At 46.5% G+C, this 26,159-nt stretch overlaps 1 protein-coding gene across 3 annotated transcripts in view; it reads left to right on the forward strand.

The window, feature by feature from the left end:
* The window catches only part of NUCB2 (nucleobindin 2), a 680,179-nt gene that overhangs the window by 651,127 nt on the left and 2,893 nt on the right, over positions 1-26,159 (forward strand). The gene's annotated exons all lie outside the window — the stretch shown is intronic.

The following is a 26,159-nucleotide window of genomic DNA, read 5'->3' on the forward strand; positions in this document are numbered from 1 at the left end:
CTGGAGTAGTTGCAGTTTGGCAAGATTTGTTGTCGTGGAACCCTTGGAATGGCAATGGGGTGGGTCTCTGGGGTAGAAGGATGTTACAGTAGTCTAGTTTTGAGAGGATGAGGGCTCGTGCTAGTGTAAGGCAATTCTGAGGTGTGAGGAATTTACGGCTGATTGACAAGTTTTGTAGTATAGGCGGTGGACGATGACATGGCGTTGATGTGCTTGGTCATTGAGAGATTGGCATCTAAGTGGACGCCTAGAGTTTTTACTTGTTTCAAGACCTGGGATGGATGTACCATCACTATTTATATCAAAGTAGCTGTCATATAGAGATTTTAAGCGGATGGGGAAATCTACAATGAGGATTTTCTCATTGTTAAGGCATAGGTTATGGGTGGCCATCCAATTTTAGATGATTGCTTAAATCTTGTTGATAGTGGCAGTATCTTGTTTGTGTTCCCAAGTGATGGTGATCAATATCTGGGTGTCATCTGCGAAATTCGTGTAAATGACATTCATGGCGTCAAGTGCTGCAAATAGTAGTTTAGTGTATTTATTGTAAAGTGTAGGTGATAGGCAGGAGCATTGAAGGACACCTAGAGGAACTATGACGGGGTCAGCCGCCTCATCGCCAATAAAGACTCTGGAGGTGCGTTCCGACAGGAATGATTTGATACAAAGGGTGGCTTCTGGGGAAAAATTGAAGTTTTCGGTCAGTGCAAGGCACAGCTTGTCGTGATCTACAAGGTCGAATGTGGCTGATGGGTCGAGTAATAATAAGATGCCTATGTTACCAGAATCTCGGATGTCATCCATCTGGATTTTTAGATCCAGTTGCACTGTTTAGTTCTATGTTTGGGGCGGAAACCTTATTGTCTAGCTCCTAGCAGGTCATTTTCCAGGTAGTGTGGGATTTGTGTGTAGGCTACTCAGTCAATTATTTTCAGTAGGAATGGGACGGTAGTGATGGGGCGATAGTTGGTGGGGATGGTAGGATCAAAGGAGGGTTTCTTGAGTAGTGGGGTTACCCAAACCAATTTGATGCAGGACGGGACTGAGTTGGAAGTAAACTAAGCATTGATAAAATGCATGATAATGTGCACTAGGGCTGGTGCACAGAGTTTGACCAGCTGGGCAGGGAAGCTGTCCCTTTGCAGTTGGAGGGTTTGAGGGTGGTGACGGTGGCCAAGACCTGGTCTTGGGATACTTTACTGAATTTGAATTGGGCCGCTGTGGTATCCGAGTTAGCACTAGGTAAGTGTGATGGCATACTTTTGCCAGATAGAAGTTTGCTCTTGTTCTTTATTTTCTCTTGTAGGGTGGAGATTGTGTGCCAGTACATTTTGATTGGTAGTACACCAAGCTTTCTTTGTGTGGGCCAGTGCTATTGTAGGGATTGATTGATAGATATTTTATTTTTATCGCACTCGTACACAAGTGTTTCAGAGCGCGACAAGGCAAAGGAGGGTAACAAGGGAGAACCAAATGGCGATCTTACTAGGCCCAGTGACATTGAGAATGCGCAAGTGCATGGGAGAGGGGGAGGGGAAAAGTGCATGGAAGGGGGGGGAGAAGTGGAAAGTGCGAAGCAGAGGAGAAACAGATACATAACAATAAAGGCAATAAAGATAAATAATAAAGGCAACAAACAGTGGTAATGCAGCCAGCAATTTGCAAGTGCTAGGTTTAAGGCAGCAGACGGGGTAGGTCTGATAAGTGCAGGAAGAAAAAGGGGGGCTGTATGGGTACAGATACAGGCCCCAGTGCAAGGGGTGGCCCGGAAGCAGCGCATGAGGGTGGCAGAATGACCAGGTACCTGGGCCCGAAGGACAGAGGGTGGCCAGGTGCACGGTGCCAAGAGAGAACCGATCAGCAGGGTGAGGGGGAGCGAAGCCAGAAGAAAAGAGGAAGGTCTCAAGGTGCTTCCGGAACAGGAGATGTTTCTTCTCAAGTTTTAGAGTGGCAGGGAGGCTGTTCTATGGGGGATCCTAATTCCTCAAGTATGGAGAATAGTTGTTTAGTACTTGAAGATGCATTTGTGATGTGGGTATTAAGGGAGTTAACTTTTAGCTGCCACTTTCGATTTGTAAATTTTATTAGCTAAGCTAAGCGCATTAGTTGTATTGATGGAAGGATTATTTTTGTTAAGGTGCTCCAAAGCTCTCTTGTTGCAGCGTAAAAGTATGAGTTCTTCATTAAACCAGAAGTTCCCTCGCTTCAGTTTGTGTGGTATTTTGGAATTGAGGTGCGCTAATATGTCAAGAGTGGATTTCAAGCATGTGTGATAAAGCGTGGAGATACTGTCAGGGTTGGTATCTGTGGGTGAGTGGGTCTTGAGCGTGTCAGATAGTAGAGGGATGAGATTTTCTGCAGTGAGCTTTCGGGTGTTTCTGATGGAGATAGGGTTGTGGCTGGCCTGTGGTGGGGCCTGCCCCTTAGTGGTGAGGAGGTCCAAACGTATTAGGAAGTGGTCAGACCAGGTAACTTCAGAAATGGAGTCTATATTTATAGTTAGGTTAAATGTCAGAATCCAGTCAAGGATTCTTCCTTCAATGTGAGTGGGAGAATTGATCATTTGTGTAAAGTGCATGTCGTAGAGGGCAGCGGTGAGAGCAGTGGCTTTGCGGTTTGATTTATCGTCAAATCCAAGGTTGATATCTCATAGGATAATGAAATTGAGTGGTTTCAAGAGAGGAGTGATGAGCAGAGGGATGTCGCGGTCGGGATTGTTCGTGTTATTTGGTTGTCTGTAGATAAGGAGGAAGTTGAATGTGGTTTTAGGGGTGAAGCGAGCTTCAAGAAAAGGAATTCATATCCTGGAACAGGGTCTATAGGGCATTGCTTAAGCTGGATGGTGGTTTTGGCAATTACTGCTATTGCATCCCCTACAGCATCTTGGCGGTCTGTTCTGAAGATTCTGCAGTCAGGAGGGATGGCTAGTGCAAGAGATGGGCTGACGCAGGGTGTAGCCAAGTTTCTGTGATGGCTAAGAAGTCAAGTTGTTGATCAAGTAGCAGAGCTCCTATGGAGCGAGCATTAATCGGGGCACGATTAAGTCTATTGTTTGTGGCTACTATGCGTGGCCGGGTGTCCGTGTCATGGCTAGTAGGTTTGGATGGGACAGGATCCTTTGTTTGTTGTTCCCTGTTCCTGCTGTGGAGTGGGGGCTGGGGGGTTCACAGTGTGCTATAATGGTTGGAGTATGCACATGTGTGGTGTTAGTAGTATGTGGTAGGGGGCCAGTTAAGCAAGTGTCGTGGTCATTCTGGCGTGTGCATGATGAGGGTCTAGCTAGTCTGGCTGCTCCTCGAGCGGGTGTGTCCAGAAGGGGCTGCTCGAGTTCTGGAGCTGAGGCGCGCAAGTCGATTTGTGCATGTTCACAGAGCAGTAGGCCCTGTCTGAACTGTTGTAAGGGGTTTTGTGTGTGAGCATTGGGTGCGGGTTGGAGGACTAGGTAATTGTATGACAGGGGGGAGTTTTACGGGTATCTTGGGATTGCGCTTCTTTGGGCAATTTAGTAGGCTTGTGGTAAGGTTGCCTGAGCTGTGCCAACGTAGGTGGTTGCTTGATTCGGATAGGTGTGGGAAGCCCAGGACTAGTGCTTGTGGCGCGGGTGTCAGAGGTGTGACTAGTGGGGTGTTCATGGGCTGCAGTGAGGTTAGGATTAATAGCTGTAATCTGGACATCAGATGGCTGAGTGCAGGGCAGTATGAATGGGATACTTTTGGGAGGAAAGGTGTTGATCATGGAATAAGGAAGTGGCGGGGGCAGTAAAGGTGAGTGAGGTTGGTTCCGACCTGCAGATAAGTGCCAGCAGTACGCTCGGCTTATCTTGGTGCAAGTTATCCCTGCGGGCAGTGGTTTCCACCGGCACACATGGTGAGTGATGGAGTGCTGGAGGGAGGGAGGGAGGGAGTGAGTGAGGGGGGGGCCATCAGACTGTTTAATGGTCCGGGTAAGGGCCAATCATGGTCCTGGGGGCTAAATGCTCTGGCCCCAGGTTCTGATGTAGGGATGGCGGCAGCCAACTTTGATGGGGGTGTTGGCATAATGATTCCAATGGGGGAGGCACTTTCCTCCAGTTGGCTTGGGAACATTAAGGCTCACAAACACTTGATGTGAAGGTTATTAGCACAACACAGACAGTGGAGGGTATTGATTTTGTGTGCAATTGGCAAACCTATATGCACAGTGCAGAGCAGATTGCTAACACGTCAACACACGGTGGTAGGCTATTGAGCATTCAGCATCATACAGGTACAACTAGGTGCAGCAATGGCATTTGAAATACATATTACTGACGTCGGTAGCCATAGGGTTAGTAATGCATGGAGAAAACCCACCGAGATTAGATGGGTGTTTTGCGTCTGTTTTGCTTTGTGGGGAGAGCACTTACACTTGCACCTCCCCAGCCTCCTAGCAAAAGCTAGTTATTGGACTCATATAAGCTAAAGACCACACATTAACCATGCAATATTGTAAAACAAATGGCTTGTTATAGGCCCTTTGTTCACAGATAATATATATACACACAAACATACACTCAGATATATAAAAATATAGGTATCATGAACATCACTGTTAAACGGGAAGCAGAAGAAATCCTCATCTTGGCCACCACAACACTGCTTAGTCCCTCAGCAGGTAGGCAAAGAGATCACGGGTTCTAACAGGATCTGAGGCGGAGCGTCCTCTCTCTCAGCGAGACTGCCTCACCGGGAGCCAATTCCAACTAACTTTTGCCATACAATGCGCTATCCGTTATGGGGCCATTTCCCCGCCATCTCCGTTGTCTGCCCTCGGCCGAAGAGCAGATCACAAGTCGAAGGGACAGAGGGTGGAAAAAAACAGTTGGAAGTGGAAAATCCCAGCACCCCTCTCCTCGCATTCATTCCCAGAGCACCTTATCATTCACTTGCAAGACGCTCCAACTACCTTTCTGCATTCGTCCTTCAGTGGACAATAACATAACTATTCTCCACAGTAAGCCCACTCGAGCATAATATTTATGTGACCTTGCTTTGTTTTCGCTGCTGCTAGTTTATTCTGTGAGGCCCGCGGAAACGCAGGTTTTATTACTGTAATGGGCGAGGAGTGTCCAAAAATGGCTGCATCAACACCATGTTATTCTGGCTCGCCTTTTCGCACAAGCATTACACTCCACCCCTTGAACACTCCACTCCCATTACCCGATGGGCGTTCAGAGGACACCCAAAACCTTTGACTAATTCTCCATACATTAAGAATACATGAAGCACAACAACAAAAGCAAATTACTATTATAGCAATGCCAAAAAGCCAAACTAATGCAGAACGCAGTGCTTCAGGAATCCATGATAATAAGTTTTCCCACCAATCTCCTTCCTGATCTTGTCACCTGGGAAAATAGCTTTTCTAAAATGTCTATAGTCTAACAACAATTCTGTCGAAGCTTGAGAGGTTTCATTCAGCCCTTTAACTACAATCAAGTTTAATCATGGTCTTATAGCCCCCAGCAGCTAAACCCCAAACTCCAATAATAGAAACGGCTAATGCTAACACTTCAGCTTCAGAAAGTAAATGTACTTCAGAATTGCAGTCTGGAGTCAAAGCAGTATACGAAGCGGCACGTACAGTACGTATAATAGCATGTTTAAAAGGATATATCATTAAACCAAGGTGTGTTAAAGTGCATGGGCCACCCCGAAATATTGGCTGGAATGTATGAATAAGGGAAGTTACCACAAGAAAATAACCAACCAGGTGGAAGTTTTAGATGATTCAGGTGGCTAGCTGTGACAATAGTAAAATTGCATATCATGTCATTTGAAACATCAGTTCACACATGTATAGATCCAGTACATATGTTTCTCAGAATCAGTCTCTTCAAGAACTTTGTCAAGTTTTAGCTTTTGACATTTTCGAATATAGTTTGTCACAAGTCATGTGATAGCAAACGTCTGCAGGAGCAATATCATGCTTCATGATACAGGTCATGTTTTTCCATTTGTAAATCGTATCAGCATAGAATTTACAATACTCATAAATAGAGAATTAATTCTGGACATCTGAATGCTCCACTATGGAATCATTGTGCAAAACTCCAAATATATCTTTCAAAACCGAAGTGGGCGTTGGGATCGCCACAAGACATGTAGAGACCAAATCAGCAGAGCTGTGGACAGCAGAGCTGTGGACATCAGTTAAACAGAAATGTGAAATGTTCAAAACTCGCTGGGCCAAAAAGACCCAAACATTCCCGGGTTGTCAGACCAGTGCCGAATATCCGTGATGTGAAAGACGTCGAAATTCCAGAAGGAGGCAAAGGCAATATTGTATTTCTTTGTTCACGCCGTTTCCTGAATGTGATAAAATAGGTTGCAACAGACGCATCCTCAGGCGCAAAGCTTATAGGGGGAGTATCAGTTCTCATCCAGATACTCCGCTCCACTTGGAGAATAGACAAATCTGCTACATCCTTGGACATGAACCCGGACCCTCCCGAATGGACTTCAACGTGCCACACACAGGCACTCCGCACACTCAGGATCTAAATGAAAATTTCAGAAAAAGAAGATATCAGTGGGGTACATCACTCACGTAAATAAAATTTGTCGGTAGGGATATGTTGAAGTCGAATTTCCTCCATCGAATGCAAATCCACCCCAGCCGCTTCAGGAGTAGCCAACACACCAGGGGTTATTTCCCAATAGAATAAAGTTTCACTCGCTCGATTTAATTTACAAGGCTGGCGTTAACATGCGCATTAATGGGGTCTCACTGTTCGCAATGGGACGGTTATTCAAAATTTGAACAGCTTCAAATGTGTTCCCGTCAACCTCGCCAAGTACCATCGCCAATCTTCTGCAGTTGTTCTTTCAATAAACCATTAATTTGTTCAATCCAGATGCTTCCGGGTGATAAGGGACATGAAAAATCCATTCTACTCCCTTCTCTTGGCAATAATCAATGGCTAGTTTACCTTTAAAATGGGATCCATTATCACTTTGAATTTGCAAACCATAGTATACAGCTACCTGGTCCAACAATTTAATAGTGTTCAGTTGGGTAGCTCTTACACGGCAAAACCATTAGGTAGCCAGAATATGTCTCTACAATAGTGCAGGCATATTGACATCCCTTACTCGTGGGCATAGGACCAATATAATCCATTTGCCAAATCTGTCCGGGCAATTTCCCTCGTTTCAATGTGCCATGAATTATGTGTGGAATTGATCAATGTTTCTGATGTTGGCATATAGAACATTGCAAAATTACAGTTTTTACCATTTTTAACAGGATGCTAATTCCTCTATCTTGTGCCCACCTGATAGTAGCCTTCTCTCCGAGATGTCCACTTTTCTGGTGGTCCCACTTGGCAATCCCCTCCAAATCATCTTTCTCAGCCCTCGAGTCCATGATTTCAATCTTTGCATTTTCATCTGCAACAGAATCGAACCAGCATTCTAATGAGTCAGATGCGCAATGTGCATCCACGTGATAGACCGTCACAGTAGTATGCATTAGCATTTCAGCAATATCTCGCCTTATTTCGGTTCCCCACACTTCTTTTGCATGAATTTTCCATCCATTCTTTTTCCAAGTCGGCAGCCAAACCACCAACCCATTAGTAACAGACCATGAATCAGTATAAATGACAACTGCCAGGAGTTTCTTGTTTTAGTGCCTGATATATGGCATAGAATTCAATAAATTGGCTACTCTTCCCTTTTCCTGAGGTTGTGAGCACCTTCTTCATTTTTGGATTGTACGCTACTGCTTTTCAATATCGTTCAATTCCCACATATTTTGCTGTGCCATCAGTAAACCATGCATGTTCAACTTGTTCAATAGATAATTCTCCATATGGGATCCCCCACGTGACTGGAGATTTTTCAGTAATTCTCTCACTTTCCGGATCGAGATCTAATAGCAGAACACCTGCCACTTGTTCATGCAGTTTAGCCACTCCATTTTTACCAGGCTTGGCGCAATCTTGAATGTACCATTTCCATTTGATAACACTAGCTTCTTGTGCATGACCAATTCTGTGCGTCTTTGGGGATGATTATACCATGACCAACAGTCATCTGTTCAGTGTCTGAGTGCCCAATAGCAAGCCAATCATAGTTTTTCAAAAGGGGTGTATCAATCACCTGCATCTGCCAATTTTCTACTCCAGAAACCTAAAGGCACTAGTTTCCTGTCCTGTTATTGCCATAAGCTCCAATTTGCATGGGAATCTTGTGTGGACACATTCAATTCCACCTCACCATCCCTTAATGGCCACAAATCCCAGCACCTTTTGAATGGTATTATTCACTAATAGAAATATTTCTTGTTCTTCACCCCATACAAACTCAAATTTCTTACATGTAATCTTGGAAAGGAATGCCAAAATCTGCCCCAAATGTGGAATGTGCTGTCTCCAAAACCCGAAATAAATTGTGCCTGCGTTTTGGTCTTTGGGGTTGAGAATTCAAGAATATTTTGCTTTGCTTTTGGCACCATCTCATGATGTCCATTGTATACCCAGAAAAATAACTGTTTCTGCCAGGCCTTGAGTTTTAGCACCATTTACTTCCATCCCTCCTTGCACAACCCTTCTCTAATTCGATCCAAATGTAATCGCCCACTGTGTTCATCCTTACCCTGAATCAATATAATGCACAATTTGTGCATCTGGTTTACATGGAATTTTGTCTAAGTGTTTTGCCACCAGCCGGTGACAAATCGTTGGACTATGCATATAGCCCATAGACAAACTATTAAAAGTGTACTGCCTCCCATTCCACGAAAATGAAAATTGTTCTCGACATTCAACCGCAATTGGTATGGTGAAGAAGGCGTTAGCAAATCCAACACCGAGTACTAAGTAACCTCAAACTTTTGTATATTTTCAACCAACGTTATGGCATCAGATACCGCCGGCACCAGTGGAGGAGTATATTTATTCAACTCGCGATAATCAATTGTCATTCTGAAGCTACCATCTGGTTTTTTTAATAAGCCAGGTGCGATTGTTCCATGCTGTGGTAACAGAAAGTAATACGCCTACCTCAACATATTCTTTGATTGTTCCTGAAATTTCTTTTTGCCCTCCGGGAATCCGATATTGCTTCATGGATACTCTTTTAGTTGCTATCGGAACTTGCACAGGGGGCATTTTCAACTGACCAACCACTACAAGTGTGCAAGTAAATTCACAAACTCCAAATTATATTTTGCCACCTAATCCTAGGGTCAATCCTTCTCGAATATCAAATCCAATAATATACTCAGCCAGGGGAACAATTAATACTTGATAAGTGTCTATTTTTAATTGCCCAATTTCCATGTAAACTTCCGTTTGCACTGCTGAGGTTTCTTTACCCCCTAGTCCTGTAATTATAAAATGTTTACCTTTAAATCTGGAAAGGTTTCCATGTATCAAAGAGACCTCTGCCCTGGTATCAATTAAGGCTCGAACCTCCTGTGTATTACCTGAATGTCAAAACTATTTCACTTTTACATGAGGTCATCTGTCTACATTAACATGAGCTGGTATTACCAAAGTTTGACCATCATCCTATTCTTCTTTACAATGTGAAACCTTTGATTCTCTCTCTACCATGGCACTAACCATTTTTCTCAAATCAGCGTAAGTTGATTGGAAGGGTATGGATTTATTGGATGACTCATCACCCCTCTCGGTGGACGATTCAAAAGGATATGCCTCCTTTTTTGGTTTACATACATCTTGTCGTTTCACTTGTTTGTGATGCTCTTCTCCATCCAAACCTCGTTTTTTTTTTTTAACAATAAATGCATATTACGAGTTTGAATTCCATCAAGATCTGTCAATGCCACTGGACAGGAACCCCAGTTTACATCCCCTAAAGGGTTCAGTTGGACCCAGTCCTGGCGCCTTTGGTGCCAGGCTCATAAGAAAGTGTGCTCTGCACACTTTTTCCCTTGGGCAGGTGTCATTCCATCTTATATCAGTCAACCATGTGTATCTGGGCCGGGTGTGGCCATAGGAATCAATGAAGCTGCACGTGCAGCATCATTTGGGAGTGGCAGGGTGGAACCATCTAGCAGAGCAAGGGGGCGTGGCCAGGACCAGGCTATTTAAGCCTGCCCCGCCCGCAGGCCTAGGGTTTGCGTTATTCTGCCTAAGCAGCGTAACGCTCACCGCCACCCGTGAAGCATTTTACCTGTTCTCCAGCGAAACCATCTCGGAAAAGCTTCTTACCTGTCGTCCAGCCAAACCATCGCAGAGGCGCAATTTACCGGTTTTTCTCCATCAAAACCAGCTGAATCATGGCTGAAGCATATCTCTTACCTGCTCGCAGTGACCCCATCCATGTTCGTCCAGAGCACACTTACCTGGCTCGTGGAATACAACCACCGACTGCGCTCCTTACCTGACCTTCAGCTCGGACACCAACTCTGAAGATCTACACGGTCAGCTTCGTCGCGGTCGCAGGCATCCTTCACCTGCCGCCAGGTCCGCGCACTGCAACTCTTCTCCAAGCGCCAGCCAGACTATACCTGCAGGAGGAAAGAACAAATAAGTTTAGAAACCTAATAGAGACATTTGTTACGGCCGCGCGCCATTGCATCTAGCGCTTACCTTAGGATTCCAACTTGTAATTTTTCTTGGGAACACTTCGAAGTAATCTACCGGTGCAACGGCTCCGCTGGGCCGCCATCACCTATAAGGCAGAAAGAGACCTTATTAAGAGTACAAACTTAAATCATGTAACAAGACATTAATACTTATATGAACAATAATCATCACAAAAACTCCTACCTTCAAAGTGGTTCGGTCACAGCCGCCCTGGGCCACCACATCTATGGACCAGTGAAGCAACTGGGTCATCTTGAAGTGCCCCTGCTGAAGAGAAGCAGGATGGAGAGCTCGCCCTAACTATATATCAGGTGAGCCTATATGGGTAAACGCTTACTTACCTCATTTTGCCACGAAAGATCCGAGGGGAGTCACAATACCTCCACACCCTTCTCATTGCCTCTCGTGTTCCCTCAGGGGCAGTACCAGCATCCAGAACAGTGTAATTGGCAGCAGCTGGAGGTGAGAACTGATCCCGGGGAGCCGAATCCAAGGAGGGCTCCAACCGTGCCCCAATGTCCCTGCAGAGACCAGGTGAGCGTAACAATAACCTCACATGGCCCACCATCTTTCATCAAAGCTAGGAACATATCTTTCCTAGATACATGGGAATCTCGGCTGTCAAACCTCCTGCCAGGAGTGCGTTTCTCATTTCGCCCCTCCCTCTCCCGAGAACGTTGTTCTGGTTTTTCCCATTCACCGTAATCTGCATGCGGTCTAATCGCATCAACCACTTCATCCGTAACTCTCCTGTCATACCCACTAATAATGTCACTATGATACTTTTGTATGCGGGGGTGAGGGGCTGTACAAACTAAAGTTCACAGGTTCACCAACCCCATATGCTCAGGAGTTTCTAGGTGAATAGCCTCCTTAATAGCATGTACTCTAATTCTCTGAATAGCTTCCCTCGGTGTGCACCATTTTTTTGTCGTTAGTCGGCCAATCCGACGTGATAGGATATTTATGATAACATCCTTGCACTGCAAGTTGCAAAAGTGACAATTTCCCATTGTCACAGTTACCATCAGGAGGAGGACCCACACGTAAGCTCTCCTGTATTTACACATCATTCGATAAGGCTAAAAATCTAGCAGAATCTGTTTTATCTACTAGAAGACCCTCAGCACCTCCATCAAACATTCTGACCATCTAAGCCAACAAGGATTCACTCGCCCTCTGTTTCAGCATGTTGACTATTTCACCGATTTCCTGTTGCGAATAATCTTCATGAGCAGTCATGTCTACTACACCACCTCCAGGATTCAATGGCTGTCGACCTAATCTTCTGCGTATTACGGGATTAACCGCCACCTCCTTACATGCCGGTTTAGGCTTTGTTATAGGATTTGGTTCAGAATCACCACTAGTGGTAGTGCTATCAATAACATCACCATCCCGTTGATCAGGGTCCCAAACCACACCTGCGGAAGCAATGACAGTTGCAACCTTACAATAATTAACACGTCCACTTCTCTTCCAATATTTATAGTGAGCTAATCTTATCGCAGCCCGTTCAGCTACAGCTTGATATTTATCTGCTTTATCATGGTATAGTTTCATTTGAAGTTGCTGCATCAGCACAATTTGTTTTTCAGCAGCCAGTTCTTTTTACAATTTTTGAACATTATTTAGCAATTCTATATTAATTTGATGCATCTTTTTAAAAGCATGCAACAAAATCCAGCCTCTTCCCCTTTTCCATTTGGACCTGTTGTAAACATTTAATCACTTCATCTGGACTAGCCTCTCCTATATTAGTATCCCAGGTCTCACTCAATCCTGCCCCACATGCCCAAGTTTGTGCAGTTATATCATATGGGCCCTTAGACCACCCCGGCCGGGATAGTTACTTCAGGGCAATCTCTGTATGCGAGAATGGATGTTTCACTTCCCTAGCGTCAATACCAAAACAAAAATACACTTATTCAACAAAGTTTTTCTATCCTCTCCTTTCAAAGAAAAAACCAAGAAAGGAAAAGAGAGAAAAAAAAAAACATTACCTTTTTTTTTTCTTTCTTTCTGAAGTCCAAAAAACTTTAACTTCAATTTATTAGCAGTATGCTTTGGCATCCATATCAGCACAAAGACCCTGATCACAACGCCAACATGTTTTGCGTCTGTTTGGCTTTGTGGGGAGAGCACTTACACTTGCACCTCCCCAGCCTCCTAGCAAAAGCGAGTTATTGGACTCGTTTAAGCAAAAGACCACACATGAACCATGCAATATTGTAAAACAAACGGTTTGTTATAGGCCCTTTAGTCACACGTAATATATACACAAACATACACTCAGATTTATAAAAATATAGGTATCATAAACCTCACCGTTAAACAGGAAGCAGAAGAAATCCTTATCTTGGCCACCACAACACTGCTTAATCCATCAGCAGGTAGGCAAATAGATCACAGATTCTAACGGGATCTGAGGCAGAGCATCCTCCCTCTCAGCAAGACTGCATCAACTGGGGGTCCAAATTCCAACTAACTTTTGCCATACAATGACTCTCCTTTATGCGGGCATTTCCCCGCCCCTCTCCGTTGTCTGCCCTCGGCCGAAGAGCAGATCACAAGTTGAAGGGACAGAGGGTGGAAAAATGTGGTTAGAAGTGGAAAACCCTGCGCCCCTCTCCTCGCATTCATTCCCAGAGCCCGTTGTCATGCACCTGCAAGACGCTTCGACTACCTTTCTGCATTCGTCCTTCCGTGGACAATACCATAACTATTCTCCACAGTAAGCCCACTTGGCCATCATATTTGTGACCTTGCTCTGTTTTCACTGCTGCTCTTTTATTCTGTGAGGTTGCAGAAACGCATTTTTTTTTTTTTAGTGTGATGGGAGATGAGTGTCCAAAAATGGCTCTGCATCGATGCCATGTTACTCTAGCTCGGATTTTCGCACAAGCATTACAATAGGTAGCCATAGGCTAGTAATGCATCGAGGTTGGACCGTTATCAGATCGAGCATCAACTGGGACTGGAATTACTGGCGCTGTTCGGCTGCATTGAGCGGCCCCAGACCCATGCTTCTTCCCCCAATAGAAAATTGGCAACCATTTTATTGATTCCTTAGCCTTATCTGTTTGCACCCCAATATTAGACTTTGGGGGTATTTGCGAACTGAGGACTGTCTCACTACTTTGCTTTTTCCCCTGATAGAAGATTGACCCCCATTTTTTTATGCTTTGCCCTTGTCAATGTTTTAAAAATAGGTGCTTGCGTTGCTTTCTTTTTTATGTGTACAGTTGATCATAGTATATTCGAAAGGCACTATGAATTCCCTCTAGGTCTCTAGTGAGGTGTCCATGACTATCTTCAACCTCAATGATGGGTATCGCCTGTCGTTCCAGTTTAATAGCCCATGCTAGCGTTTTACTGGGGCGGTTCCCCACTCTGTACCTTGTTGCTGCTATTCGATCACCCAGAAAACTCTCCTCCCTGATGGCCAGTTGATGCAGTTCTTCTTTATGCTTCCCCAGGGCTTTACGTATTTCAACCAAATCTGTGACCCCCTGTTTGTTTTTGAACTCCTTAATGGCTTCTTCCATTGCCTGCATGGATCTACGTAGAGCTTTTAGGACCCCTACTTCCTTAGATATACATCACCCTCTGCCGTATACTTTAAGTGCCTCCCAGATCACCCCAGTGTCGGGTACTGAGCCCACATAGGTCAAGACCTACAAACCCATTTCTTAGCCAATCTCACAGCAGAATGCTTGGTCATCTAGGGCTGTGGCTCTGAACCGCCAGCGTAATTGACTTGGGGAACCCATCGGGCCAGCTATGCGGGTTAGGATTGATGAGTGAGGGTTCGGGGGAGTATACTAGTTTCCGTCACAGTCACAGGGGGGGGGGGGTCATGATGTAGTCAATTCTGGACGAGCTACCGTTGACGCCAGAGAAGGTGGTGTACTCACTGTTTTGCGGATGTATCTCGGGCCAAACATTGTGCAATGGCGGACCATTCTTGGGCATTGGGGGGTAGGGACTGTTGTGTTGTGGAGTATCTATCCAGTTCTAATGTAAGAGCCATATTAAAATCGCCCACCTAAATGATGTCGTATTCCGCGAATCTATGAATGTGTTTGGCGCATTGATGGAAGATTTCAGGGGAGTCAGTATTCGGTGCATACAAGTTTATAAGTAGGAGTTTTGTTCCGGAGACTTCCCCTGCTAATACAATGTATCTCCCCTCTTCGTCGCTGGTCTGCTTGTGTAGTTTATACTTCATGTGGAACCGCGTATATAGACCAGAACCCCCACCCCCCCAGAGTGTATGGTGTACAAGGAGCCATATCTATGAATGCCCCATCTTGTTAATCAAGTGATGGTTGCCTCCCGGGCTAAGTGTCTCCTGCACTCATAATATGTTCACTCTGTGGTTTTTACTGTAGTTTGCTATTAGACGAGTTTTCATCTGATTAGTGAACCCCCAGATATTCCATGACAATATGGACAAGGTGCTGTCTAGTTCTAGTTTGTTCCCCACCCTAGGAGCACTCCAGTTGCAGGTAGCAAAGTAGGGTTCCCTTTGTTATGGGTTCTGCTAGGTTGTGTCATGTAATAGGCCCCGTTGCCATGCAATCATGCTTCATCTCATGCATTAAGAATATCTTCCGTGTGCGGACCATCAAGCCTTTCCCCTTAAGCCCCACGCCAACTTACATAGGTGAAATTCCAAAAAACAAACCTCAATTTCCCCCGGCCCATTCACACCCATGCCAGAAACAGAAACCTTTCGGCTCACTTATCGCCCCCCTCCTTTAACTTCCCTCATGAACATTAAACAACAATTCCGCAGTGTCTGCAGATATCGGAGTGCCGAGGGCGGCCAGTTCGCTCGCTGCGCCAACGTCTGCTATTTGCCACCCAGCGACCCCCCCCCCCCGGTCAAAATCCCAGGAGCCTCAAATTTAAGTTCCTGAGGGTTACGTACAGTGAAGTTCCTTCTCAACAGGATATGCGACCGCCATCAGGGTGAGTGTCGTGGTGATCTCTCTGGGTCTGAAAGATTCATGGCAAAGCGCTCCTCCGGTGAGGTAAAGAAGGTTGTTGAGCCATTATACTGTACTCTACTCTAAGTTTGGTAGGGTACATCATCTAGTATTGTATCTTTTTTACGCAAGATATTCTTTACAGATTGGAAGGTCTTGCGCTGCTCCTGGGCCGACGGACTGAAGTCTGGGAAAATCTGGACCGTGGAGGGCCCCCACCACAATTCCCTCTTGTCTCTGGCAGCGCACAGCAGGATATCCCTGTTGCAGTAGCTGAAGATTCTGGCGATAATAGGGTGCTCCGGGGCCACTGGGGGGCCTTGCCACCAGCGATCGATGGGCACGCTCTACCATGTACATGTTCGTGAGTGGCAGTCACCCAGGATCTCTGCCAGTAGTTTCTCAACAAACTTTTCCATGTTGTCAATCGGGGTGGCCTCTGGTATTACAAATACAAATGTTTCACCTGGAGTGACCCTCTAGATGGTCCTTCTTCGCCATCACTTGCTTGACCGATTGTTGTAGTTCAGCCCCCTTGCACTGCAGGGTAGTCACTTTATTTCCTTCCCCAATCCTTTGCTCTGCCTCCGTCATGCGACCACATAGCTTATCTATTTGTATGGCTGAGATGTCGACCTTGCATGTGAGAGCGTTGATCATCGCCCCTAGATTGTAGGTGCTACTCTTCAGGGGCAATAGAGTATGATTTAGGGCTGCTATCTCTATTTGGGACAGAGTTTGACTCGGTTTCAGGGACGGGGCAGGCTGAAGCTGATCAGCCTGTGCAAATAGATACATTTTTGCCTGTTTCTTGGGTTGACCATTGTAATGCAGTCTCAACGACACCCTTCCCACGTAAGTTGCTGGATAGGCTGAAATGTAATCTGGTATTAAGGGTGGTCAGGGCTATCGCTGAGCCAAGGGGTGTCATGGATCACTGAGCTGGGATGTACCTAATGAGGTAGCCAATGTCTGTGTAGGGTAAGGTCGCGAATATGAAGGTCCGTTGGTTTCTGCACAGAGTCTATCCCTTCTCTCAAACTAGGTATGTTGCTTCCAGGTCGTGCTTCGGATGCAATGTGGTCTCAGCTATGGTGTTGCAGTTCTTACTGCCCACTGCTCCGCCCTGACATTAAAAGTATGGGCCAGAGGGTTTGCAGCTGTAGGGCTGGGGCGCAGGCTGTATTGCTTCTTATTTAGTGGCTCTGCGTGTCCTTTGTTCTACCAGAAGTGCTGGTTCCCTGTTGTAGTGACCTCTCTCAGCCCAAGCACTATGGCAGCGCACCACCTCCTCCCATCCGGTCTCCCCATCGCTTTACATTGTTCACAGCAGGTATCCTCAGCGCCTCAGCTCGGGACTGCAGTGTGTTCCCAGGAAGGACTCCGTTTGTGGGGGGTGCGAGCAAAGGGCAGGGCAGCAGCCCGGCCATTCAGGGATGCCAGATGCGCTGCGGGTCCTCTGTGCTGCGCAATTCCAGCATGTGACTGGGAGATCACGTAGTCCCGATAGAGGGCTGCAGGTAGTTGCTTATGTGCAGTGCCGTGTAGGGTCCAGCAGTATCGCCATTTATTGTATGACCTGCAACCCTGGGGAGTGCAGGCTGTCCTAAGTTGTATCTGCTAAGTTGCAGTCCCAATGCAGTAGCCCCATCTCAATACGGTGCGTCCCTAGATCACCTTCATCTGGGTCCTGCTGCACTTTATTTATTGCAGTGCTTCTTCCTGCTGTTCTTCGGGATCTTGTTGCCAGTGCCTGTGTGCTGCCGGTGTGCTTTCCGCATGTGAGGGCCTGAGGCTGGTATCCACCCAGTGTTTCCAGCGGTGACTGAGCCAGGTGTACGCTGCGGTCATTATGGAGCCCAGTGTCTGTATGGAGCAGGGGTGCACGTCGTTATATAATGGGGACCATGGGTGGCTGGGGGACCCCGGGGATACCTCAAATTATTGTGTGATTGGTGACTATCTCTCCTCCTGAGCGGGCCTGATTTATAGACGTCTCTTTCGGGCACAGCAATGGCAATGCCGGTGGTGCACCGGTGAATCTCTCGCATGCCGGAGCCTGCTCGAAGCATGGAGCTCACCTCGAGCGGGAGCCGCACGTAATAGCAGTGTAGGAAGCTGGGTGTCTGGGTCAACGTAGTCCAATCTGGGAGGCAGGTGGTGGGTGGCTGTCTCCCTCTTTGCTCCCCTATGTGCCCCTGTTAGGGGGGGTGAAGGGATCGATCTTGAGGTGCGCAGCCTGTCTGGGCCAATCGACTGTTATGGTGAGGGGCTGGTCTCCGGTCTGTTCGTGAAGAACCACGGTTCTTTCAGTTGCCTGGGGTATGGAGCAGCATAGGGGGGGGGTCCAACCTCAAATACTGGATGGGCCTCCCTCCATGGCCATTATCAGGTCCCCGAGTCGGGAATTGCCACATGTCCAGCCCCCCCACAGCGCTCCCGCCCCGAACGGGGCTCCCACGGAGGAGGCGGGACAACCCGCCACGCGGCAGCAGCCTTGTGGCTGGGTCGGTATTCTCAAGGATCTGTAGTATTTCATATAAATGGGGGATTGGCTGCCCTTCTGGTTTTACTTGTTGCGGGCCGATGTGATTTTCCGGCCCTGCGCCGCACCGTCAGGCCGTCTCATCCCCTCACAAGCCCCGATAAGGTCGGGCCGGAGGGACACCAAGATATCTCGCCCAGCACAGCCCACACGGCTTTTATCACGGGCCGTCGTTCCGTCAGGTGGTTCCCCTCGTCTTCTACTTTCTGCACAAGCTCTTGGTGAGACTGGAACCGCTGAGCACAGGATATTCAAGAGAATTGTGATACCATTGCCAGAACTTCTCAGGTAGTGGCCATCTTGTAAGCCGCGCAGCAGTGCCCCGCCGTTCCCTCACAGGTTGTAAATGTTGAACACTTAAATGCTTGGATACTAGACCGCCTGCAGCCCTTTGGGAGAATCTAACTGTTCTTACAACCCACCAGTCTACTGATCCTACCCTAACCTTTCCTTCCTTGAAAACTCAATATTGCAAAGGTGATACTATATAAATGCTATTCTGACCACAAATGACGTCACCTCTGGGTGCTGGAACATGTGTAACATTTGAATGAAATACTCACCCGTTTTATTTTTCAATATTTGAATTTAATCCTACCTGGTGATTAATGTTACCGCTAATTACTTCTTTTTAAAGAATGCTTTAAATAGATTTGTGTATAAATAATTAATTATAGAACTTTAAGTGTGTAAGTGTTTGATTGGATACTTGTATTTACTGAGCTCTACTGCTCACATTACCCATCTAAAGATAAGCTTGGCTGCTCAGTTACACTATGATCTTGTCTATTACAGGCCTATATTAAAGGGTGGGTTACCTAATACCAAGAGATAAGTCTTGTATAGTCCCACACCAGTTGGACTGCACTCATTGTTACCTAACACCCTGCAAGGCCACAGGAGGAGGGCTCAGCGTCTTTGTGTAACACAATCACACGAGAAAGAGGGCACAGCCCTCCGACCCCCACCAGTAACACACTCTTAAGTTATAGGACCCAAATGCCCTAGTCTTAAGACCTCCAAGGTGCCAACCAGCCCCAGACCACCGATCATAAACCTGTTAGACACCCAATCAATCAATAAAGATCAGAAAGCAGGACTTCCTGCCTTCACGTCTGGGTCACGTGATTTGTGCTGCAATGTGCAGGGAGGGATACAACTATAGCCCAGAACAAGGGTGGGAGACCTTGGAGAGATTCCGGGCCTGTCTGGGACCAAGAGAAGTGTGTGAGTTAGTATGACCTTGGCTTTTCCCCCTGCCCCCCTGTCTGCTTGTACCAGGCACACTGCTACATAGAGATGTATTGTTTACTTTGTACATAATTGCCAATTAGCCACCACCTCATGACTGACGACTGCAGCATTGCCCACGTGGAAGAAGATAGACCGAAGTGGCTGGCACCAATGGCCTGGCATCCCTTATGGAGCAAGCGGCCTGTGGATAGGGTCTCACAAACCAGCTGCAGGATTTTCTACTGTATATAATGATGTCACTGATGACCTTCTTAAAGTGTTTCTCAGCGGATCTTTGCTGACGCACTCCTATTTTGTAGGAATAAAATACTTGTTAACCTTGCAAGAGGTGTCTTGGGCCTTTTTCCCTAGTGGGTTGTATTGTTTGCGTTGTGAGCATTGAGGGCTTTCCTACAGCTAAAAGGTGTTTAAAAGTGAAAATGCAAAAGTGAATGCAAGAAAGTTATACATAGTAGAAAAATCTGTCCGCAACATGTCCTGGACAGATTGTGCAAGTAATGACAAGGTTATTCAAAGCAAAAGGGATTCAAAGTTCACATTGGGCACCTCACTGTACATTGATGTGAACAGTGTAAAACAAAGAAGAAATTCTGTAATGGGTGACTGAGTCCCCCTGCACTGATGGCCCTAACAACTGACTAGTGCCCAAAAAACAGATGAGCTAAGCATAACAAGATAAGTAAAGCAAAAAGGCTTTACTTGCCTTCAAAGGTCAGGACAGGTTCACAACAACCGCAACAATTTGCAGGGATTCCATGGATGTCAATGGAGGGAAAGCAGTAAAACAACTTGCATTAGTCTGTCTTGGCTACACTGAGTATGAGCAAAATACTCATAAATTCAGAAGAAAAGGGAAACTTAGTTCCCTGCCCTACACTCTGTAAAGAAGGTAGCGCTACACCATTGACTGAAGTTGCTGTAGGGTCCCTTACACTGATAGCCTTAAGGACTCACCAGGTCCCCCAAGACGAAAAAAGACCAGCAAGGGTTTAAGGTTTCAAAGATTCCCCCCGCTCCCCTTGCAAAAATCAGGTTAGGGTCACAAAATTGTCAAGCGGGAAATCTACAAAAAGAAAATAATTTCCTTAACCATACTTGTTCTTAGTGGATATTTTGAAGATGGGAAATCTTTGGAAGAATGGACTAATCCCGCAGAAGGACAGTTGGAAGTCTGTTCATGTACAGAGATTAGATTTATATAGAAATCTGATGTTTCTGGCCTCTTTAGCTAGGAGTAAGACACGTCTTCAGAGTTAAGTGAAGAAGTCAAAGATAAAGTTGCCACTAGCTTCCAATAATAGGACTTTGTGTTTAGTGGATTTAGCTTTAAGGAATGCAAATCCACCAATTCTTGAAGGGTATGCATACAAGTGTAGAAATGTGGCAGAAGGGTGCTAAATCAAAGACTTAACACTGCTGCGTACTATGGGTATTTCCTCTGCAGCACCAGTTTTATCTCTGCTATGCAACCATCCCAACATGTTAACCAGCTAATTGAAGAGTAACAGGTTCCTGCCATGGTTGCTTCTTCACAGGAGCCACCTTGCTTTTGGTGCCCTCCATCCCAGTACCCGTTAAATGATGTCGGCTATGTACATCAAAGGCCTACGTAGAGTCGAATTAATCATTTCCTGCCTGACAGCAGATTGCCTCAGACAGTTGGGTTCTGAATAGTGTTTCCACTGATCAGTTTCATTTTCAGAAACATCCTTGTGACCCCTGACTCTCCTAATTACCCCCGGAGTGATTCTACATTCAAGAAGTTTGCCAACTTGGGGGGCGCTGTTGAGCATTCGTGGGTGAAGACGTGCCCTGCTTGAGCTCTGTCAGGGCCTACAATATCCTGTCCTAAATATGACTGACTCGACAAACTGAACTGCTTAAAAAAGCATTCTTTTGCCTGCAGAGGCTGCCCTGACCTCTCCGCTTCTCTCCCGGCCCGCATCAAAGCGAGGGACTGCTGCGGGCGGAAACGCACTCGCCATCTCCTCCAGTGCGGACACGCCATCTCGGGCCGGCATCCCGGAGTTTAGTGGGCTTTGGAAGCCGCATTCCTGCTGCAACATTGGGAGTGCCTCCCAGATCGCTGGCAGCAGACCGCGCACCCCGTTAGGGGAGGCTGCGCCACTAAATTATACAGGTGGAGGGGGGCGAGGTATTGATCCTGCTGTGTCATGGAAGACTTTGATCCGCTCCGGTGGGGGCTGGGACCACTCTCGGCCTGCACCTGTGTACCCAGGGCGCCTGAACAGGTGTCGGAGCCCTCTGTCAATGTGCAGGACTCTCTTGGAGGTGGACCTACTAACAAACTGGACCTTCTGCATCTATACTTCTTCACGGCTTAACTTTCTCTGTGGCTGGTGTGCAGTCCTGGAGGACTCTGGGAGTGAAATCTTCCTTCTAAAAGGCGCAGGACCTTCCACCTCCCCCACCCCCCCGCCACCCCCACGCCCCCACTCACCCCTTGTTACTGGCATCCATTGTGTAGGCTACAGCCTGACTGGTGAGGGTCCACGGATGGGACTGCCACAGTCATGGGGCTCCTTCAGTGACTGTCCCCCCCCCCCCTTCCCATCTGCGATGACCCGCGCAGGGGGCGTTTTGGCTCTGTGCTGTAGCCTTGCCCATCCCATCGATACCAGACAACTCATCTGTGCCGGGTGGTTTGCATCAGCCTTTGATCTCCTGGCTTGGCGCAAATAGATATCATCCCATCTGGAGACAGTGACCTACTGGACCGCGTGCGTCTGCCATCACATGCGCATATGATACCTTTGCGACACAGCCCAATTTGATGATACTTTGACACGTTGGCAGGGGTTTTTGGTTCTCTAAGCAACTTAAGAAATGCAGATTGTTCAAATATGAGCAGGGTAATCATTAATTATACAGGTAGATAGTTTTGTCTTCGGACAGGCAAATGGATCAGTTTGTTAAATAATTAGATATTTTCAATGGAATGCACTAGACTGGAAAAGTGGGTTGATTGCCTAATGGCTATAACTCATCTAGTGCGGGCCGTTCCCTCCCTAGCATAGGCATCCTTCAATTGCAGAATGGTCAACCACTATCAAAGTAAAGGAATGGGACAACTTATTAGCTTGTAAGGAATGGACAAATCGGGTCCCGTTTATTGGACTTGCAAGCCAAAAACAGACTGTATGCAATCGAAGCCCAGTCACTCGAGCCGAGCCAACCCAACCCACCCTCCACCTCATCTGGCCTGGCACCATCCCTGTGGTCCGACGCTACAGTTATTACTCATCCGGTTCCCCAAGCCCTTAGAACAAATGACACATGTATAAACACCCCTTCAGTCTGTTCTCTATCTCTAGTCGCTTGTGGGAAGTCGCATAGTATTCTCCTTCCGGGTCAATCGGCTCCTTCTGACACCTTTCAGCTTCCACCTGCTCAGGCAAGGGACATTGGTCCACTGCACTCTGATGAAGTTTTGCATGGGACGAATACTCCATTGTAGTAACCAGCGAGAACCAGTTAAGTCCAAAGATGGCAGGCGAGTGGCCTTTAGTGGCCTTTAGCATTGGCTTTAGTCCATAGATGAGTTTACCCTAGCAAATGTCAGCTGCAAAGAAAAGAGCGAATCTTGGGCATACAGCAAAAGAAAAAGTTCCTTTTATTTTAGAGCATGCAAGGGCGATCCTGCCTAGCAACCCTTTTTACCGCTCCACGTTGCTGGACGCATTTCCATTTGCACCTGCAGCAGCACATTTTTCCACATAGTTTACTTTTCGCTTTTATCACCTGTCAGTTATACCTCCACATATACCGGTGATAACCAGATTAGATTCCTGCGCCTCTTGTGGCAGGAAATTCCATTAATGTGATACACATTACCTCTGCTCTGAGGTGTTTGGGGCCCACGCCTCAATGGAATTTTTATACCGTCAGCGACCCGTTCGGTTACCTGGCATTGCGACATCGGTTGAGCCGGTGGAAGGACCTCTTTTATGACTCTCCTCCCCAGCGCATCAATGACTTTGTAGAGGCACGCTGGCCCAGAGCAGCACGTGTCCCTCGGGTAAATCTCTTTCTTTTCTAGGAACCCCCACAGCGCGATTCCTCAGGCAGGATGGGTCTTTTGAATCCTCCTAGGCCTGCCGTGGGTGGCCTCGAGACCGTCCAGGCAATTGCTGATCCACGGGTTGAGGGCTTTCCAGGTGATAGACATCCGTTTGAGGGGGTACGAGGTACCAGTGGCCACGCTACTGAGGGTGCACCAGTACCTCCCGGGTGACTGCCCGACTCTCAAGGAGCGCCTTTCACTGTGTCTGCACATGAGGCTACCCTGCAACCTATAATTTTGGGCTCCACACCAGCTGCGAAAAGCCTTTGTCTCTCACCCAATCAGTGCCACCCTGACAGCAATAAATGGCTGAAAACCAGGGCCATACCGTGAGAACCAAAATGTCTGACAAAGAACTTTGTTCTACTACTTCCAAGGGTTATAGGTGATGGGATCTAAAACAAAAGGATCAAATGCCTTTTTTTCGACACCAAAAGGACCGAAAAACAGGGTCGAATATTTTTTTAAAAATTTATTTTGTTATGGTGCCCCCCCACCCAACCCCATTTTCTTTTTTAGCATACTAAACTAAAAAATAAAGAAATAAATAAAAGCCTTCAACCCTTTTATTTCTTCGGTCCTTTTGGTTTAGAAAAAAGGGCATTCGATCCTTTTTTTCCCGGATCCTTTGGCTGGACACCACTTCCAAGCCAGGACAGAGGACTGGCGATAAGGACATTTCATCAACCTCTTCCCCCGGCAAGCTAGCTGCCAGATCCACCTCCAGGGGTCAAGATTTGCTGATTTTCCTGACTCCAACAATCCCATCTGATGCATTTGTTCAAGGACTAACTGGGATGCCTCACAATGGGGCACAACATATCCATCCTGCTCCTCTGCTACATAGTCTTCATGGGACTAACAGCCCTTTCAGCCATACTTGGTGCCAACATCACCTAGTACACGACTGCCATTTCCCCCACAGGTGACTTTGTCTGCTTCAGCTACGTGTCCTTCCCAGGCACAAGAAGACTGGTTCTTCGATATATTTCATAACCTGATGTCTAGGGTAAGAAGATTATTTGTAATGCTCACAAAGGAGCTTATGCCCCTATCTCTGATGTCTGCAGTACAACTGGGACCAGTGCCGCACCCAGCACCTCCTCCACAGGTGCTGCAGCCTCTTCCGTTGCCAACCCTGCCACGACCAACACCCTCAATTGTCCACACAGTGCCTCAACCACAACCAGTACTACCACTTAATACTCTGGTTACTACAGCTCAAGAGTTCACCACCTCAGATCCCCAAACCAGTGAGGCAATGCCCAAGAGAAAGGGGCTGCCTGTGCTGAATTACCCTATCACCCACAACACCGACCAGGAATCAGCGAGTAACACTGTGGAAGACATTTCATGCTCTGCCAAAGCGTTTCATGATAGAATGATCACCTTGGCAGACTTCCTAGATGTGGCTACTCCAGAGGAAACATAGCAGGAGGCAGGAGTATTGGCTTTGCGCTCCTCCAGCTGATCCTACCTGTTCAAAAATATCTCTTGTCTGAAACCACAAAGCTGCTGGAAAAACCTCACTCCTTATCACCTACAAATAAGAAGCTGAATGCCAAATACTGGCCCCTAGCATCTGAAAGCTTTGCATGACTTCTCACCAACATACTCATTCATCGGTGGTAGCGGTTTCCCCTTCACTAAGCTGCATCCTCTTCTACGCCTCTCCTCAAAGATGATAAACTCCCTCAGCCTTATGGCCGCAAGGTGTATACCAAGGCCTCACTACACTTTTACCACCTGTAGCGGATCAGGAGGAGGACACTGACACTTGGTGGCCATTTCAGTATTGGTTTGATTAAAGAATAAACAAACAGGAAACTGTCCCTATTGCTAAAAGGGTATTCCCTACCTACTAAACTAACTAAGATGCTCATCAGTCGTCGTTGAATGTTCAAAAGAAAAATCTTTACTGTCCAAAACTAAGCCTAACTGACCCTACCACTGTTGTAACAACTAAGGATAGGAGAATGTCTCTCTTCTCCTCTTGCTTGCTTCTTGCAAGTTTCTTCTTCTTTCTTTTCTTTAATAAGATATTTTAAGTAGTCTCTTGTGACTCCTCTTATCAGTTCATATAGTTCCTTGAGAACTGTATTACAATCCTGTCCTTTCCTGGAAATTGGTTTCTTAGACCTTGAATAACTACTCTGCTCATTTAGGGGGCGTTCCCCTTTTCCTTGGGTATTGGTACCCAGTCTGAGTTTCGCACTCTTTGTATCTCATTCCTTCTTCCCCAGGTTAGAATATTTTATCACTTTAGCGTCTCTGGCCTTTGATAAATCTTCAAGGTTGCCTTTATCCCCACATGTTTCTCTCAGTTCTAATGGGTCTTAGTCTTTATTGCGGTAGTATTTCTCTTACTAAAAACCCTTGTTACCTTCAAGTTTTTTTATTTCTAATTTAGTTTCTTTTCCTATCATTATCGTATTCCGGTTTCTGTTCAACTGATTCCGATCCTTTATTCTTCGTATTCTGTTACTGGGATGAGTATGAATAGTCCCATAACGATTGCTCTGTGGCCTCCTGTGTCTCCTGTTTCCCCTCTTACTTGTATTTGCTTGGGGTAACATCACCGGTGCCTTTGTCTGCTCATGTTAGGCTGGTTTCTTCATTCTCTCGTGGTCTTGGTTAACTTCAGCGTCTCAATATCAGTTTCTTTTCTCGATACTGGTCATTAGATCCTTGGATAACCGT

This window comes from Ambystoma mexicanum, chromosome 11, assembly GCF_040938575.1.
Source record: "Ambystoma mexicanum isolate Mex_15411 chromosome 11, UKY_AmexF1_1, whole genome shotgun sequence".
Classification (NCBI taxonomy): domain Eukaryota; kingdom Metazoa; phylum Chordata; class Amphibia; order Caudata; family Ambystomatidae; genus Ambystoma; species Ambystoma mexicanum.